Genomic DNA, 18,859 nt, shown 5'->3' with positions numbered 1-18,859 from the left:
TCCTAAGTTCCCCCTGTCAGAAAAAGGTAGAGTCGAGGCTTGTTGCTAACAAAATCTCCTCTCTCAGAGGAAAACAAAGAGGCCCTTTGTTTAGTCCATGTTCAATTCTCTGGGAAGGGACTGAGGGTCCCTTACTGGGGGTTTATGAGTGGGGACATGGAGCACTCCCTGGTATCTTTCCTCATCTGGTCATTAGATGTATGATATGTGTGGTGTTTCTGCTAATGTCCCTGCCCAGGGGAGCAGTGGGCATCTCAGAATCTTCAGATTGATGCTGAGTACTCTTTTTTTTAATTTATTATTTTTTTATTGGGGTTCAATTTGCCAAAATATAGCATAACACCCAGTGCTCATCCCTCCAAGTGCCCCCCTCAGTGCCCATCACCCAGTCACCCCAACCCCCCGCCCACTTCCCCTTCCACTACCCCTTGTTCATTTCCCAGAGTTAAGTGTCTCTTATGTTTTGTCACCCTCACTGATATTTTCACTCATTTTCTCTCCTTTCCCTTTATTCCCTTTCACTAATTTTTATATTCTCCAAATGAATGAGACCATATAATGTTTGTCCTTCTCCAATTGACTTATTTCACTCAGCACAATACCCTCCAGGTCTTTCCACATCGAAGCAAATAGTGGGCATTTGTCGTTTCTAATGGCTGAGTAATATTCCATTGTATACAGAGACCTTCCTTATCCATTCATCTTTCGATGGACACTGAGGCTCCTTCCACAGTTTGGCTATTGTGGACATTGCTGCTAGAAACATCGGGGTGCAGGTGTCCCGGTATTTCACTGCATCTTTGTCTTTGGGGTAAATCCCCAGCAGTGTAATTGCTGGGTCGTAGGGCAGGTCTATTTTTAACTCTTTGAGGAAACTCCACACAGTTTTCCAGAGTGGCTGCACCAGTTCACATTCCCACCAACAGTGCAAGAGGGTTCCCCTTTCTCCACATCCTCTCCAACATTTGTTGTTTCCTGTCTTGTTAATTTTCACCATTCTCCCTGGTGTGAGGTGGGATCTCATTGTAGTTTTGATGTGTATTTCCCTGATGGCAAGTGATGCGGAGCATTTTCTCATGTGCATGTTGGCCATGTCTATGTCTTCCTCTGTGAGATTTCTGCTCATGTCTTTTACCAATTTCATGATTGGATTGTTTGTTTCTTTGCTGTTGCTGTTGAGTTTAATAAGTTCTTTATAGATCTTGGAAACTAGCCCTTTATCTGATACGTCATTTGCAAATATCTTCTCCCATTCTGTAGGTTGTTTCTGTAGGTTGTCTTTTAGTTTTGTTGTCTGTTTCTTTTGCTGTGCAGAAGCTTCTTAACTTGGTGAAGTCCCAATAATTCATTTTTGCTTTTGTTTCTCTTGCCTTCGTGGATGTATCTTGCAAGAAGTTGCTGTGGCCAAGTTCAAAAAGGATGTTGCCTGTGTTCTCCTCTAGGATTTTGATGGAATCTTGTCTCACATTTAGACCTTTCATCCATTTTGAGTGTATCTTTGTGTATGGTGCAAGAGAGTGGTCTAGTTTCATTCTTCTGCATGTGGATGTCCAATTTTCCCAGCACCATTTGTTGAAGAGACTGTCTTTTCTCCAGTGGATAGTCTTTCCTCCTTTGTCAAATATTAGTTGATCATAAAGTTGAGGGTCCACTTCTGGGTTCTCTATTCTGTTCCATTGATCTATGTGTCTGTTTTGTGCCAGTACCACACTGTCTTGATGACCACAGCTTTGTAGTACAACCTGAAATCTGGCATTGTGATGCCCCCAGCTATGGTTTTCTTTTTTAATATTCCCCTGGCTATTGGAGGTCTTTTTTGATTCCACACAAATCTTAAGATGATTTGTTCCAACTCTCTGAAGAAAGTCCATGGTATTTTGACAGGGATTGCATTAAATGTGTAAATTGCCCTGGGTAACATTGACATTTTCACAATATTAATTCTTCTAATCCATGAGCATGGACTATTTTTCCATCTCTTTGTGTCTTCCTCAATTTCTTTCAGAAGCGTTCTGTAGTTTTTAGGGTATAGGTCCTTTACCTCTTTGGTTAGGTTTATTCCTAGGTATTCTAAGCTTTTGGGTGCAATTGTAAATGGGATTGACTCCTTAATTTCTCTTTCTTCAGTCTCATTGTTAGTGTATAGAAATGCCACTGATTTCTGGGCATTGATGTTGAGTACTCTTGTGAACACTTACCTTGCCTGGTCCAGGCACCTCCATTACAGCCATATTTACAAGTGTCAGGCATTGTTGGGCAGGTGTTTGGGATGTTGTGTTTATGGAAATGGCTTGCCCAAGTGCCTTTCCTGAATTGGTCCTAGCCTCTGGGGATTGGCCTTGAGATGGCGGTTGCTCAGAGACGGGTTGGAGGTGAAAAGGGGTGTGAGGCAGGGAAGGGTTGCAGAGGGACACATCTAGGCTGCCATCTGACCAAAGGGAGGCCATCTAGATAGGCTGGCCAGTGACATGACCCTTTATGGCTTGTGACAAAAACGTGACCAGAGCCAGTTAGATCCTTTTCTCCGGAATTTGGACCTGGGGGGCAGAGAGACTGAGCTACAAGTGAGCAGTGGGAACAGAATCTGTCTGAAAGGCTGGGATGTGGTGTGTGTGTGGGGTGGCTGAGGGAGGTGCTGTGGGGGGTGGGCAGCCACCCTGGTAGGAGGTGGAGTGGGAAGAGCCAAAGCTTGAATAAGGAGAGAGATCTGGTTCACATCTGAGAGAAGATTCCAGATGTTGGGAAACAACAGCAAACTCTTTTCAAAAGGAACAAAATTGCTTGGTGCTAGGATGCCATGTGGAGCAGCTGAAAGGACTCAGATTTTGGAATCAGAAACAGAGTTTTGAGCCCTGGGTTATAAGCACAGGGAATTAGCACACCACTCTGTACTTCAGCTGCCTTACCCAGGAATGAGGCCAGTAGCTCTTATGATATCAGGTTGTTGGGATGCTTCTAGTAGGTCATGCCCAGTCTAATCCCTGGCCCAGGGGCTTTCCATGCATATGAGTGAGTTCCTTATCTCTTCTGGATGAGAAGGAACAGGGGACTCTCCTTGGCTCCCTACTGCCTCCCAAGAAAGTCCACACTTGGGGCTTTTGTGTTCTGCTCTGGGGACCTTCTTTCTGCCTTTTCATTGACACTCAATTGGGGCCCCAGCGGGTCCATCTGGTTCAAAACACACATCTGCATGTTGCTTAGTCTGCACAAGTTTGGTCAGTTTGAGTGAATATATTTTATATAAAATTGGATTTCTGGATTTTCTTGAAAAATTGGATTATTTGGTCATAGTAAGCCTGTACTCCAGACAATAGCTCGGAAAGCAGGGAATGGGGTGGACTCTCTGGCAACCTGGGGCCTCATCCTCCACACTGCCTCCTTGACTCCCAAGCTAAATTTGGGGGCCCTCTATCCTTGAGCCTGCACTATTGTCTCTTTCAGTAGGCCCTGCTTTGCTGGGGCCCCAGCAGATCTTTGCCTTCATGACTGCACCCCCCACAATACACGGTCTTACTCTTCCCCCAACAGAAATACCCTGTGTTCATTTTCTATCACTGTGTGACAGATTACCACAATTTAATGGCTTAAAACAAAACCCATTTATGATCTCACAATTTCTGCAGGTCAGAAGTCTGGGTGGGCTCAGCTGGGTTCTCTGCTCTGGTCTTGTCTCACAAGGGCTAAAATCAAGGTGTTGGCCAGGCTGGACTCTCACCTGGGTACTTGGGGAAAGAATTGGCTCCAAGCTTATATCGTTGTGGCCTTATACAGTTCTGTGTGGTTGTAGGACTGAGGCCCAGCTCCAGGCACCCAAGAAAGCTCTCAAACTGGCAGTCAGCTGGAGTAGACAGTGATAGTGAGACCCGAACCTGGACCATAGCAGGTGCTGAGTTTGGCCACTCCAGGAAGGCTCTAATTTGTTGGGGGTAAGAGCTTGGACTGTGGGACCAGACTGCCTGGGGTTGGGTTTTGTCCCAGCCTCTTCCTAACTGTGGGAACTTGGGCATGTTGCTTTTATTTTCTTCTCTTCTCCTTTCTTTTCTTTTCAGTTTGCCAGCATATAGTATAACACCCAGTGCTCATCACATCACGTGCTGTCCTTAATGCCCATTGTCCAGTTATCCCATCCCCCCCCACCTCCCTTCTGCAACCTTTCGTTTGTTTCTCAGATTCAAGAGTCTCTCATGGTTTGTCTTCCTCTAATTTTTCCCTCGGTATATATTTATTTTTTAAAATACACTTTTTATAGAGGAAAGCCTACACCTAGGAAACCCTAGGTGTGCACCTGGCTTGGGAAATAGGACATGACCAGCACCCAGGAACCCCCCTCTCATGCCGCTTCCTCCCTCCTCACAGGTGCTCACCATTCTGGCTTCTAACATCATAGGTTTCAGTGTTGCCTATTTTTGTGTTTATATAAATGACTTCTTCCACAGCATTTTGTGTCTGAGACTCATGTCCTGTCATGTGTAGTTACAGTTCATTCACCTTTGAGTGGTATTTTGTGGTATTTGAATGGTTTCCAGTTGAAGGTATTTCGAACAGTGCTGCTGTGAGCCTTCTTGTAGGTCTGCGTGACCGGAAGCTCCTTTCTGTCACTTAGTATCTGGGTTTGCCCTGACAGACAGCCATGGCATAGCATCTTGCACGCAATAGGTGCTTTGAGAATGTTTGCGGTGAGAATCAGGAGGCAGGACGAGTCCAGAGGTAAGGTAACAGCCCATGTTGGGGTTGGGTGTGTGATTCCCCCAGCCCATGTTGGGGTTGGGTGTGTGATTCCCCCAGCGTCTGACCTGCTCCATGGTCACAGACTTTGGACCCTGCTATGCTGGGTTTTGGAGGGAGACCCTCACAGCTGGAAGGAATTCTTCTGGGGCCTGTGCTGTCCCACCTCACCAAGAACCCACAAACAGCTACTGAAGATTGTTTTTCTTATTTTTCTTTGGCAGAAAAAAATTCTTCCAGACCTGTGACTTGGCTAATCACAAGAAACATCTGTGACCTCCTAAAAATATCTGCTTTGTACCATTTTGTGGAGCACAATATCTATATAGCCCAGCAGTATAATTAAGTTGATGTTTAGTCAATTCTTGAAAACAGTTGGGGGCTCCTAAAGCCCAGCACTAGATTTGCAGGCAGCCAGTGAAACAGGCTGGGAAGGAGGCCCCTGGGGATGCGCACATGACTTTGGTGGGAGAGGAACCTGGAGTGGCCCTGGACATGGGGGCAGGGTGAGGAGTCGTGGGAAATATTGTGATGGAGGGCTGTCGGGCCCACTGGGGCGCGTTGAAAAATGCTTATTTCCATGTCTCTGTCTGGCAGCCTCTGGAACATTTCCTGCTGAGGAAGATTTCCCTTAAAGAACTAATCGGAAAGTGTCCCATCCCAACATACCTTTTTTTGTCCTTTTGTAGCCAGAGTAGATTAAATGGGGGTACTCATAGATTTTTCTGGAGATGTTCATGCTTTTTTTTTTCTCCAGGAAACCACATATTTTAATCAGGATTTTAGCCAATAAGGGGGAGGAGTTGTGTGTACTCTCTTCTCTCACTGATAAAGAAAAGAACATGGCTGAAGAAATTTTTTAAACAAAGGAATCCCCCAGCTTTTCAAGTTTCTTTGAGTCCCTGGTGCCCTCCAAGGCAAGATTGGAAACTGTATGGGCAAGTGATCTCAAAGTTCTCTGAAACCTTGAGGACCCCATTCAAACATGGGTGTTTTCAGGAATGCCTTCAAAGCAGAAGCTGATTTGAGGCATGGCATTCAAAGGGCCTCTAGGGGAGTTTGATGAGAAGTCTGGAGCTAGGAAGACAGTCCAGAGACTGCACCTCTCCCTTTGACCACCTCCTGTCTTTGGAATCCTGATATTTGCATGAGGAAAAGGGACAACTCATTGATATTGCCAGCCCCTAAGCATGTATTCATTCATTCAGTGATAATTACTGAGCATCTACTCTGTAATGTGTTTACTCAGCCTTGTACTGAGTGTAAAGGATACAGTGGTAAGCACTGGATGGACACCTCCTGTCCTCAAGAACTTCCAATATGGCCCCTGGCTACACATTGTGGTGAGGGCTCATAAGGAAAAGCCAAAGGGGTTCTCATAGACTGATTGGGGGCCAGGGCAGGCTTCCTGAAGAATGAGATCAGAGAAGTGAGTGGGAGGTAACTTGAGGTGGGGCAGAGATGAGGTTATTCCAGGCAGAGGAAATGTGCAAATGCTCTGTGGCTAGCAGAATAGGATACGTTCCAGGAACAGAAGACCAGGCCCAGTGGGCCAGAACATGATGGTCAGTGATGGTTATTGTGAGAAGCCTGGTCAGGCACAAGAGCTATCCAGAGCACTGCCTTCTAGTCTGGGGACAGGACTTTGCTTGTCCTCCTCATATAATCTGAGTCTGAGAAATGCCTGGAAAGATCTGGACACCATGTTGGCTGGCTCTATTGATTGGAAGAGTAGTTTCAGGTGGGGGTGATTCTCCAGGTTGGGTCCAAAGACTGATAAAGCTGGGATTTCCAGAGGATTTAGTTTCTTCCCCTGTCTTAAGATCTGTGACCCCAGACTCCTCTAGGCTCTGTAGTCAACCCTCATGATGGAGGTGGTTCTGTGATATCACTGAAAGGACAGTGATCAAAGACCTAAATATAAGACTCTGCTCCAGGAAACTGAGGGTTTCCTATCAGTGTCTGTAGTCTAATGAATAAGTAAATAGATTCAAGAGGAGAAACAGCTGAAGGAAGAAGGAAATCTACCCACTCTACCCACTTGTATTCCCAGTGGCACCATCTTTTCTCCTAAGTCCAAAGGAATCCCGAGGCCATGAATCTGTGGCCATCCAGTGGTGTGCAGTGGGCAGGCCAGGGGATGTGGGCAGTGGAGGCTCAGAGAATGCTGAGGATTCCTGGTTCTATGGCTAACCAGGTGTATGATGTCATCCTTTCTTCTCCAGTGGGCTTCTTTCTCTTCAAACCCACCATGGGAGTGATGACCCAGAAGATCCCAATTTGCCTTGGATATTTATCATTCTTAAAAAAATGAGTTGATATTTGAAAATTAACTGGAAAAGGGGTGGTCAGCTCAGTGATAAGAGTGAGGTGTCATCTTGTGAACATTTATCTAGGTGCCAGACACTGCATTAAGTACTTAACGTGTAACATCTTAGTTCCTTGTCACCCCCACTGGGAGACGTCCTGAAATTATTCCCATTTCTACTGGGAGGGTGAATATCTGACAAGGTCTAGGCCTCAGAGACATGATGGTGCTTCCCCCCACCATTTCCAGCACATGTGATTAAAAATAATGTGCTACTGTTGGTGGGAATGTGAACTGGTGCAGCCACTCTGGAAAACTGTGTGGAGGTTCCTCAAAGAGTTAAAAATAGACCTGCCCTACGACCCAGCAATTGCACTGCTGAGGATTTACCCCAAAGATTCAGATGTGGTGAAACACCGGGACACCTGCACCCCGATGTTTATAGCAGCAACGTCCACAATAGCCAAACTGTGGAAGGAGCCTTGGTGTCCATCGAAAGATGAATGGATAAAGAAGATGTGGTCTATGTATACAATGGAGTATTACTCAGCCATTAGAAATGACAAATACCCACCATTTGCTTCAACGTGGATGGAACTGGAGGGTATTATGCTGAGTGAAGTAAGTCAGTCGGAGAAGGACAAACATTATATGGTCTCATTCATTTGGGGAATATAAAAAATAGTGAAAGGGAATAAAAGGGAAAGGAGAGAAAATGAGTGGGAAATATCAGAAAGGGAGACAGAGCATGAGAGACTCCTAACTCTGGGAAACGAACTAGGGTGGTGGAAAGGGAGGTGGGTGGGGGGTGGGGGTGACTGGGTGACGGGCAGTGAAGGGGGCACTTGATGGGATGAGCACTGGGTGTTATGCTATATGTTGGCAAATTGAACTCCAATAAAAAAAATAAAGTAAAAAGAAATAATGTGCTAAACCATGAATCAAGTGCGAGATAAACTGACCAAGTTCTGGGTTTTTCTCCATGATGACTAGTTTGATGTCTTTTGAAATGTTATTATATATAATCTTAGTTATATTTTTTTAATTTTTAAAATTTATTTATGATAGTCACAGAGAGAGAGAGAGAGGCAGAGACATAGGCAGAGGGAGAAGCAGGCTCCATGCACCGGGAGCTCGACGTGGGATTCGATCCCGGGTCTCCAGGATCACGCCCTGGGCCAAAGGCAGGCGCTAAACTGCTGCGCCACCCAGGGATCCCAATCTTAGTTATATTTATTTATTTTTATTTTTATTTTTTTTCTTAGTTATATTTTTAAAGATATTTATTTATTTTAGAAAGAGAACATGCAAGTATGAGGGGGCGGGGCAGAGGGAGAATCCTTAAGCAGACCCCCAGCTGACGTGAAGCCCAATTAGGGGCACGGTCCCACTATCCTGAGATCATGACCTGAACCAAAATCAAGAGTCAGCCACTTAACTGACTAAACCACCCAAGAGTCCCTAATTTTAATTAATTTTTTAAAAATTTTTATTTATTATTTATGATAGTCACAGAGAGAGAGAGAGAGAGGCAGAGACACAGGCAGAGGGAGAAGCAGGCTCCATGCACCGGGAGCCCGATGTGGGATTCGATCCCGGGTCTCCAGGATCGCGCCCTGGGCCAAAGGCAGGCGCCAAACCGCTGCGCCACCCAGGGATCCCTTTAATTAATTTTTAAAAAAGATTTTATTTATTTATTTATTTATTTATTTATTTATTTATTTATTTATTTATTTATTTATTTGAGGAGGGGAGAGGCAGAGAGAGAAGGAGAGATTCTTGAGCAGACTTTGTGCCAAGTGCTTCAAGGCTCGATATCATGGCCCTGAGATCATGACCTGAGCCAAAAGCAAGAGTTGGATGCTTAACTGGACTCAGCCATCCAGGTGCCCTTAATTTTATTTATTTTATTTTTTTATTGTTTTTATTTATTTTATTTATTTTTAATTTTTTTTTAATTTTTTAAATTTATTTATGATAGTCACACAGAGAGAAAGAGAGAGAGGCAGAGACACAGGCAGAGGGAGAAGCAGGCTCCACGCACCAGGAGCCCGATGTGGGATTCGATCCCGGGTCTCCAGGATCGCGCCCTGGGCCAAAGGCAGGCGCCAAACCGCTGCGCCACCCAGGGATCCCGGTGCCCTTAATTTTAGTTAATTTTTATGAGAATTTGAGTGATGTGATTCTGAAATCATTTAATATTAAATAATAAATTCTTAGTTTATGATACAAATATAAAATAGAGTATCAATAAATTAAAATTGGTTGGGAATTGCAAAATTTGAAAGCTGCCAAGATAGAAAGGTTTGTAAGTTGTGTTTAAGATACTGCCCATGGCAGGGGTCAGGTTGAGCTGGTGAAGGGAAAACCCACCATCCTTTGTGAGGGTCTTGCCTTATGTGAGCTGGGATTTACATGGGGTCTTCAGGAAAGCATCTTTCCAATAAATACAACTTTCATGTAGCAAATTATTTTTAGGGAAAAAAAGAACCCAAGTGCCTGCCTCTGAACTGCATGTGGCCATGCTAGGGACTCACTTTGCCTGCTGGATCATCTAGGGGAAGAGAAACTGAGTAGGGGTATAAGGCTATATAAGATCAGGGTGGGGCCAGGATTTGAAAACAGGGTTATTTGATTCCAAGCGCCTTGTCGAGATTGGTTTAGGGTTCTTGACTTCCTCCCATATAATTGTTTAAAAAATAGCAGTGCCAGGTAGACCAATTGGTTAAGCCTCGGACTCTTGGTTTTGGCTCAGGTCAGGATTTCAGTTATGAGATTGAACCCCATGTCAAGTGTGGAGTCTGCTTGACATTCTTTCCCTGTCCTCCCTCTCCCTCTCTCTTTACTCCTCCCCATGCACCTGCACCCACTCTCTCAAATTAAATAAATAAATAAATAAATAAATAAATAAATAAAATCTTTAAAAACAAATTGTTTAAAAAAACGAAAATCAAAGAGCTAGACAGGACTTTGAAATTTACCTGGGCTTACCTTTTGGAATGGAATAAATTGAGATCCAGAGAACTGAAAGGAAGCAAGGTCATGGGGTAATTCCAAGGGGTTTACCATTCTTCCAGGGAATCTTCTGAAAGTGGACCTAAGTTCTATTTAAAGCTGGTTCCCAGCCTCTCTGTGTGCCATTAGGAGGAAACTTGCCCTCTCTGGGATTCAGTCTTGCCTTTCTCAGGGAATCAGATGAGTTGGATTAGGTGGACCCCCATTTTCCAGGCAGCCTCAGAGTTCTTTAACTCCAATCCAGGTGCTTCTTCATTGAGCTACTTCCTGTGTCTCTTGGGAAGAAAACTAGGGTGGTGGAAAAAGGCAGACCCCGTAAGTGATGAGGTGGTGTACACAGTAATGCAGAGGTGATCACTTTTTAAAGGGAAGTTTAATAAAGATCCAATAAATATTTCTTTCGCCTCTTATTTTAAAAAATAGCCAGTGTCCGAGCTCAAGAAAATGGACTAGTGACTGATGAATTTGTTCCTCATTACAAAGAATCATCCAAAGATGCTGTCTCATTTTCTTTTTTTAATAATAAATTTATTTATTTTATTTATTTTATAAATTTATTTTTTATTGGTGTTCAATTTGCCAACATACAGAATAACACCCAGTGCTCATCCCGTCAAGTGCCCCCCTCAGTCCCCGTCACCTATTCACCCCCACCCCCCGCCCTCCTCCCCTTCCACCACTCCTAGTTCATTTCCCAGAGTTAGGAGTCTTTATGTCTCATTTTCATATCCAACATACAGAACACAAAATGGACTTGCACGGACCGATGCATCCCACACCCTCTGGGGGCTCAGGCATCACAGTTAGTGGGTATCAGTGAACTGGTTCAAGGCATCCAGTTCTGAGCAGGACTCAGGCAGTGGCTTTGATGGGAGCCTCTGGACAAATCCATCCTGTGGGTTCATGGGCACAGGACCTTGGAAAACATTCTAGAATGTCATTGGCCAGCTTGGCTGACATATTAATTTGTCTTCTATTTATGTTTTCTTCATCCTGAGCAGTGTTGTCGTATACCATTAGTCATAGAGCTTTCTCACATCTCCTAAATATTCTTTCTGAAATGAGTCCAATGTTTTTGCATGGCAGTGCACCCTTTACTTATAGCCATGAAAGCACAGTGTTACAAGGCATCTCAACATTCTGTGGCTTGAGAGATGCTGAATTATTCTGCCCAATCTGCAGGTTGGCTGTTGGTCCTCTAATCTAGGGTGGGAATGGCTTTGGTCCCTATCCCTTCTTCCTCCTCTGACCAGGGGGAGGGGGGCTGCTCCTGCCAGGTGTGTTTCTCCCATGGTGATGGCAAGGAAAGCAAGCCAGCTTTTATAAGCCTGTTCTGATCTCACATGCACATCACTGTGCTAACAGTCCGCTGGTCAGAGCAAGTTGCATGGTCCTACCCAGAACCAGAAGGTAGGGAAGTATAATACCCTATTGGAAGTGGGGGAAAGAGAGTGAAATATTAGGACAAAGATTGTTGTCAATATTCACTATTATAATGTACAGATTGTGCTTTTTTTTTTTAAACCATGCCTACAAATTCTTCAACATTCCTCCCATCTAAGAGGTGGGATCTAGGTCCCCTGTCTTTGAACCTGTTTGCGGGGATGGGGGGGGGTGCTGGTGACAGCCTTGATGGATAGAAAATAGCAAAAGTGATGCTGCATACTTTTGCCAGTGTCTTGAGAACACATACTCAGCCCGTGTGAGAGGTGCTCCCACCCAATGTTGCTACATAGAGCCACCACATGGGGAGACCAGGGAGACCTGCCTGAGGACTCCAGACCCCCAGCAAAGAGTCTGTGGAGATGAACGCAATCACGTTGCATCTCTCTGCAAACGCATGGGAGACCTGGAGTGAAGACTGTTTGGCAGATCCAGTTAACCTCCAGACTCTGAGCAAAACAAATGACTGTTCCTGTTTTAGCTGCTGTTTTGTGGTGGGTGATTATGCAGCATGAGACAACCGGAAAATCACGGTTATAATTCACAACAAGGAATGGAACTCGGGAGGAATCACAGTTCTTCCACTTGCCACCTAGTCTATGCTTGGATAAGGTCTGCGAACCCTCTGTGACTCAGTTTCTCCATCTGTAAAATGGTCGTGTTTCCAGCCTCACGTGCTTGCCGTCAGATTACATCAAACACCTAGCACAGGCCTGCATCATAGCAGGTGTCAGTTAATGTTGACCAAATAACTACTTGCTGTTAAATTTGGCTCACTGGAAGGAGGGGGAAGTAAAAACTGCCAAAGAAGATTGGGAGCCACAAAATGGACAAACGGAATGACTGTAAAAGAGCTATGATTATGGCTACCAGAGGTTGTGAGTGCATTATGTGTGTGCGCATGTGTGCATGCATATGCTTCAAGTCTTTAACAAGGAAGCTAATAACAGTAGATTTTAAAAGTTCTCATCACAAGAGAAAACTTCATAACCATGTGAGGTAACGGGTGTTAACTTACTGTGGTAACCATTTCAAATATATACATACATCAAATTATCATGTTGAACACCTGAAGCTAATAAAATGTTATGTCAATTACAGCTCACTACAACTGGGGTCTGGGGGAAGGAAGCTGACACCTTGACACCTTTCAAAGCCTTGATTGACACATGTGAAATGTGTTTCCCAGGGCTGTCAAGGGAGCTCTTTTTTGTTTGCTGAGCCTTGTTTCATTAAGTTGTGGTGACATACAATATATAATTTGAGCATTGATGCTTTAGTTTCGATGCAGTCTGATGAAGGTGGAAGCCAGTGAGTTGGGATTGTCTCCTTTCTCTAGATCCTATAGTCAGCCTGTTTGGGTTTCTCTCTAGTCTCAGCAACCAAAGGAATCTTCCCTTTAAAAAACCTTTTTATTTAAAACTAAGATGACCAACCATAAGACTCCTAACTCTGGGAAACAAAGGGTTACAGAAGGAGAGGAGGATGGGGGAAAGGTGTAACTGGGTGATGGACACTAAGGAGGGCTCTTGATGGGGTGAGCACTGGGTGTTATACTATCTATATATGTTGGCAAATTGAATTTAAATAAAATATTTTAAAAATAAAAATAAATAAAACTAAGTTTTAAGACTTAAAAAATACCTTTAAACATACATGCAGAAGGTGCATACATTGTAAATGTAGAGCTCAATGAATTTTCACAAACTGAACATATCCATGTAACTGCACCCAGGTCAAGAAACAGACTATTCACAGCATCCTGGATGTCCTGCTTATGCCCCCTGATTTCCTCACCAAGAGAAACCCAAATCTCAACTTAAAACAGCATTGTTTAGTCTCCCCAGTTTTTGCTTTTTATATAAGCAAAATCATGCACTCTTATGCTTTTGTATCTGGATTTTTTTTTAACTCAATATGCTATCTGTGCAGTTCATGAGTTTCTTGCACATTCTTTGGCTTGCCTTTCCTGCGTGCTGCACCATATTTCATTTTATGACTATACTGCAATCTGTTTATCCAGTCCACTGTTGCTTCCTATCTACTTATCTCCCTAAACAGATTATTTAACAGATATTTGCAGATTATTTAACATTTTCTGAAACACCTACAACATTTACTTGGAACCTGAGGGTAAGAAGGAAGGTTTTTTTGTAAATTCAAATCCATTCACCACCTCCCCTTGCCCACGCTGCCCATGTGTCTTCATTGGCTCACTTGCTTGGCCAGATTTTAAGGAGTGGTATGTAAGATTCATTTCCTCACCTCTCCCAGCTTTCCCTTCTGACTGCTGACTGGCAGTACCTGAATCCCATTCATAGAGGCTCTTTTCTTCCCCCCTGCAAAAATGCAAGGATGCTATAGGGAAGGCATGTTCTCTTGAGCCTTCTGTGTCATCTGTCTGCCAGGGAGGAGAAAGGAACTGTGCTTTTCCTGAGAACTGACCCAGGTGAGGGACCCAATGGCGCTTGATATCTGAGGGAAGAGGTTTTTCATTTAAGAAGGAAGAGAGAGGGAAAGTACCATAAAGTGAGGATAGGGATGTGGACTACGAACTCAGTCTGGCTCCTGATTCTGCCTGTGTCTGGCCCATTTTGGGGCACTGCAACTGGAATGAGAGATTAGATCTGGGATCTGGTAAAGCCCAGTACAAAATACTGTCTGGGGACGCCTGGGTGGCTCAGTGGTTTAGCACCTGCCTTTGGCCCAGGGTGTGATCCTGGAGACTCAGGATCGAGTCCCACGTCGGGCTCCCTGCATGGAGCCTGCTTCTCCCATTGCCTGTGTCTCTGCCATTCTCTCTCTCTGTCTCTCAAGAATAAATAAATAAAATCTTAAAAACAAAAACAAACAGACAAACAAAATCCAAAATGCTGTCTGTAGCCCCACCTGGTCTTAAACTGTACTTTTACTACTGTCTCACCAAGGAGGAAAAGCATTGCAATTAAAACTGTGGCATCCTACTTTCTTATCATTTGGAATTTATCTTTAACTTATTGAAGGAGCTCTTTCAGTCTAATTACATGAAGATTTTATCATCTATTCCTCTTGGGTGAACATAAAAAAAATGCAAGCTCAACAAATTGGTTAACATATTCTAGATTTCTCAACATTTAGAGTCTGATGATTCTGGCTCACTTTTGACTACAAGTTGATTCCTGTGGTTCCCTCTACCTGCCCAACAGTACTGTCCTCAGTATCATCAAGAGCTATGCTGTAGCATCAACTGCTATGGTGTAGCAGTTCTAGGTGTAATCCAGACAAGGATTAAGAGCCCTTGGCTTTGCACTCATAAGCTGGCTTTGCCATTATGGAAGGCTAACCTGCTTTCAATTCTTGCTTTGCAGGGGCTGCTACACCCAAATTTTACCTTCTCCCCATCCCCACCCCAATCAGGTGCTCTGCTGTCAGCTGCCACTGCTCTGTCAGTTTCGATGCTGGTACTTTTGATAGTCAAGCATGTGCAGACCACAGTTACTACATGACTACTTGCTAGAGGAGCTGGTTTCCAGGAACCTTTGATGATAAGATGAATCCCATCCTCAGGGCTGTTAGAATGGGAAAACAAGTCTGTCTCAGAATCAGTGCTTCTCGTGGCTGCCTCCAGGCTGGCTCCCTGGCCCCCCAATCCGAGACCTTCCAGAAGTCTGCTGCCTTGTCATGATCACAGCCTGTGTCTGCACCCTTGACTTTTCTACATCTTCTGAAAATATCATCCATAGACAGATTATGTCACTCCAGTCACCACACTCTTCCAAAGTGAGCCTAGTAACACAACTCAGTGATTGTTCTGGAGCAAAATAGAAAGGCAATGTCAGCCTTCAGACCCAGGGGAGCTGTGGGTGTGTTCATTATCTAGCTGTGAAATGAGTCAGCATCATTTCACAATCAGAAGTGCCCCTGGAGGGTCAAGGGCAGCACTGCTTCCCGCTCCCCTCCTAGCGTTCAACACACTGACCCTCCTTGTAGGGTGAGCCCAGTGTGCACTGATGAGGGATGGAGCCTGGGAGAGGAGCTAGAGCACAGGCTGAATTTTCTGCTTAATTTTCCAGTTTGCCCGGAGATATGCTTTAGGACTGGCAGATGGAGGTTCTGTTCTTCAGTGCTGCTCCATTAAAGCATTGCCCCTGAGACTCTTGTAAAAACAGTTTGTGTTGTTTGTATTTTTGGACAGAGGTTCATTCAGGAACAGACTCAGGCAACTCCCCAGGGGAACTTGACTCTTTATTTTGAATGGCTTGGGAGCCTGGAAATTCGATATTCATCTCCCTGACTTCAGAGCTTGCCAGAGAAAGGGTTTAGAGGGTGGAAAGGTGATAGCTTATTTTTCTTTGTAGAGTTTTGTAGTTGATGGCTCGGCAGCATCAGAGCCACAGATGGAGAGGGGCCTGTCTATGCTACGTGTACATTTTAGGCAAATTTAGTTTCTGAGCAAGCTTTCTGGAGACGTGTGGGAGAGGTTCACTTTCACTGAGGAGAGGCACTGAGCTTCTGGTCCCAATGAAAGGGAAACCATCCTGCGGAGATGAAGAGAAGGCTTTTCCTGGAGCCCTGGAGAGACATAAGTGCAGAGAGGAAAAGAAGGAGATGATATGAGGCTGGGGGATGGCGGGAGACTCCACAGTAGGAGTTTGAATAACTGATCTCAGTTCTCCCCTCTAGTATTACATACCCATACCCTTGCCATGGCCTCATGGATTGGGGGGCTGAGTATTTGCCCTACCCCTTGACTTTAAGTTTGCTCACTTAACTTGATTTGGTTGATGAGATGTTAGCAGATATGACATGAATGGCTTAAAATGCTCGTGGGCAGGGATTTTGCTCTGTTGCTCTCCTCCTGTTCACCATGGTAAAAACATGCCCAGATATTTGCAAGATCAAAGGAACATGCAGAACAGACCTGGACCCAATCTACAATATGTGCCACACCCACCCAAAGTCTACACTCAATCAGCCAAATCCCAGGCAATCCACTGATATGTCATCAGGGAATAAATTCTTATTGTATACTGCTGTGTTTTGGGATTGTCTGTTAGACAGCATGTTGTGACAATAGCTGACTAATATGAAAATTCATTTTTATGAATTTAAAACTCAAAACTTTAGTAAAGTCAATAAACTCATGAAGGGCTTGAGACAAATTATTTTTTAATGGAAACCAGGGAGGGGTTGGGCTTAAATATGAATTACAAGACAGTATTAAAGGAGAAAGAAGCATTTGGAAAAAAGCTCTAGATGAAGAGAGGCCTTAGGGAGAGCTTTGGAACCTCACATGGGCATGGAAATTGGGGCTGAACAAAGTTTTGCCAGCTCCCCAAGAGGCATAGACCACTCAGCTGTCATCCAGTTTAATAAGAAAGAACACAAGGTAGGCACCAAAAATATGGGTGTATTAGTTAGGGTTCTCCTTTTTTTTATTTTTAAAGACTTTACTTATTTATTCATGAGAGACAGAGAGGCAGAGACATAGGCAGAGGGAGAAGCAGGCTCCTTGCAGGAAGCCTGAGGTGGGATTCCATCCCCAAAATCACGCCCTGAAAACAACAACAACAACAACAACAACAACAACAACAACAAAAAACAAAATCACTCCCTGAGCTGATCACGCTAAACCGTTGAGCCATCCAGGCTGCCCAGTTAGGGTTCTCCTGAGAAACAAAATGAATAAAATGTGTATATGGAGACAGAGAGAGAGAGAGAGAGAGACAGGGGTGTGTGGGGGTGGGGGAGAAAGGAAGAGAGAAAGAGAGAAAGAGAGAGAGAGAGAGAGAGAGAATATTAAGGAATTAGCTCACATGATTATGGAGGCTGATGAATCCAAAATCTGCAGGGTGGGCCAACAGGCTAGGACTCAGGGAAGAGCTAAGGTAGTTCATGTCCGAAGGCTTTCTGCTGGTGACATTCCCTCTTGCTTGGGGGACATCTGTATTTTTTCTATCTAGGCTTTCAACTGATTGGATGAGGCCCACCCACATAGAGACCAATCGGCTTTACTCAAAGCGCACCAATTTAAATGTTAATTGGATTAAATGTTAATCTTATCCAACAACACTCTCACAGAAACATCCAGAATAATGTTTGACCGTATATCTGGGCACTGTGGCCCAGCCAAGTTGATACATAATTGTAACCATCACAGTGGGCTTTAATCTTTTTCTGGCACTGAGGAAAAAATCCCATTGGCTCCATGCTGACAAGTTGTAAGTTAGTGATAAGAGGGCCAGCATCCAACCACAGTGCTTTTATTCACCTTAGGATCATATATTCCAGTAGAAGTGACGGGTTATTGTTGAGGAAGCTTTGGATTGGACCCACTGAATTCACCAAGCTTTGTCAAAATATCATTCCTTACATTCTTAAAAATATCTCTTACTGAATTATAGTATACATCCACAAAGTGCACAAATTATGTAGCTTGATGGATTTTCACAAAATGAACCAGGGCTGGATAAAAAAATAAAACATGAACACCCTGGCACCTCCTCTCATGTTCCTGTCTAGTTACTACTCTCTTCCTAAGGGTAACAATTGTCTTTCCTTTTAAAACCTCAGATTCGTTTTGCCTGTTTTGTACTTTATGGCAGATGTATTTTTCAAAGATGTCTATACTAATAATGTATCCCATCATGCCTCTTCTGAAAAGGTGATGCTGACCTTTGTCCATTGAGAGGTAGGTGGAGTCTCCATTCCCTCCTTTTGAATATGTGTGGACCTGTAACTATGGTAGAACCATGTGGCTTCTGGAATAAAGTTGTAAAAGGCAATATGACTACATTTCTGATTCTTTTGGGATACTTACCCTTGGAACCCAGCGACTCACAAGGCTATGTGTATATGTTCCAACCATAGCCCCAGTTGAGGTTCCATCATCAACCACCACACATATGAGCAAGGAGCCTTCAGATGGTAGGTTTCAGCTTTCCAGTGTCCCCTTTGCCTCAGAGTGAAGCAGAGATGAGCTGCCTTATGGAGCCCAGCCCAAATTCATTAGCAAACAAATGTTTAAAGCCACTAACTATGGTATCATTTGTTACACAGCAAGGCATAATTACAACGTGATTTATGCATATGGCATCATACAGTATGAATACTTTACTTACATTCAACATTATGTCTGTGAGACTCTTCCATGTTGTTGCATGTAGTTGTAGGTTGTTTATTCCTATTGCTTTATAGTATGTGATATTATATGAATACGGTGCAATGTATATATTCACTGTGCTGTTGCCAGACACGAGTTGTTTCTAGTTTGGGGGCTACTAACAAAAGCCAAATATTATAGTACATGTCTTTTGGTAAACATAAGTATGTATTTCTGTTTGGGTATGTACTTGGAGTTGGGATCATTGTGTCCTAGAGTATGTGTAT

This window comes from Canis lupus, chromosome 26 (genome assembly GCF_048164855.1).
Source record: "Canis lupus baileyi chromosome 26, mCanLup2.hap1, whole genome shotgun sequence".
Classification (NCBI taxonomy): Eukaryota; Metazoa; Chordata; class Mammalia; order Carnivora; family Canidae; genus Canis; species Canis lupus.
Note: the sequence above shows the minus strand (reverse complement) of the source record.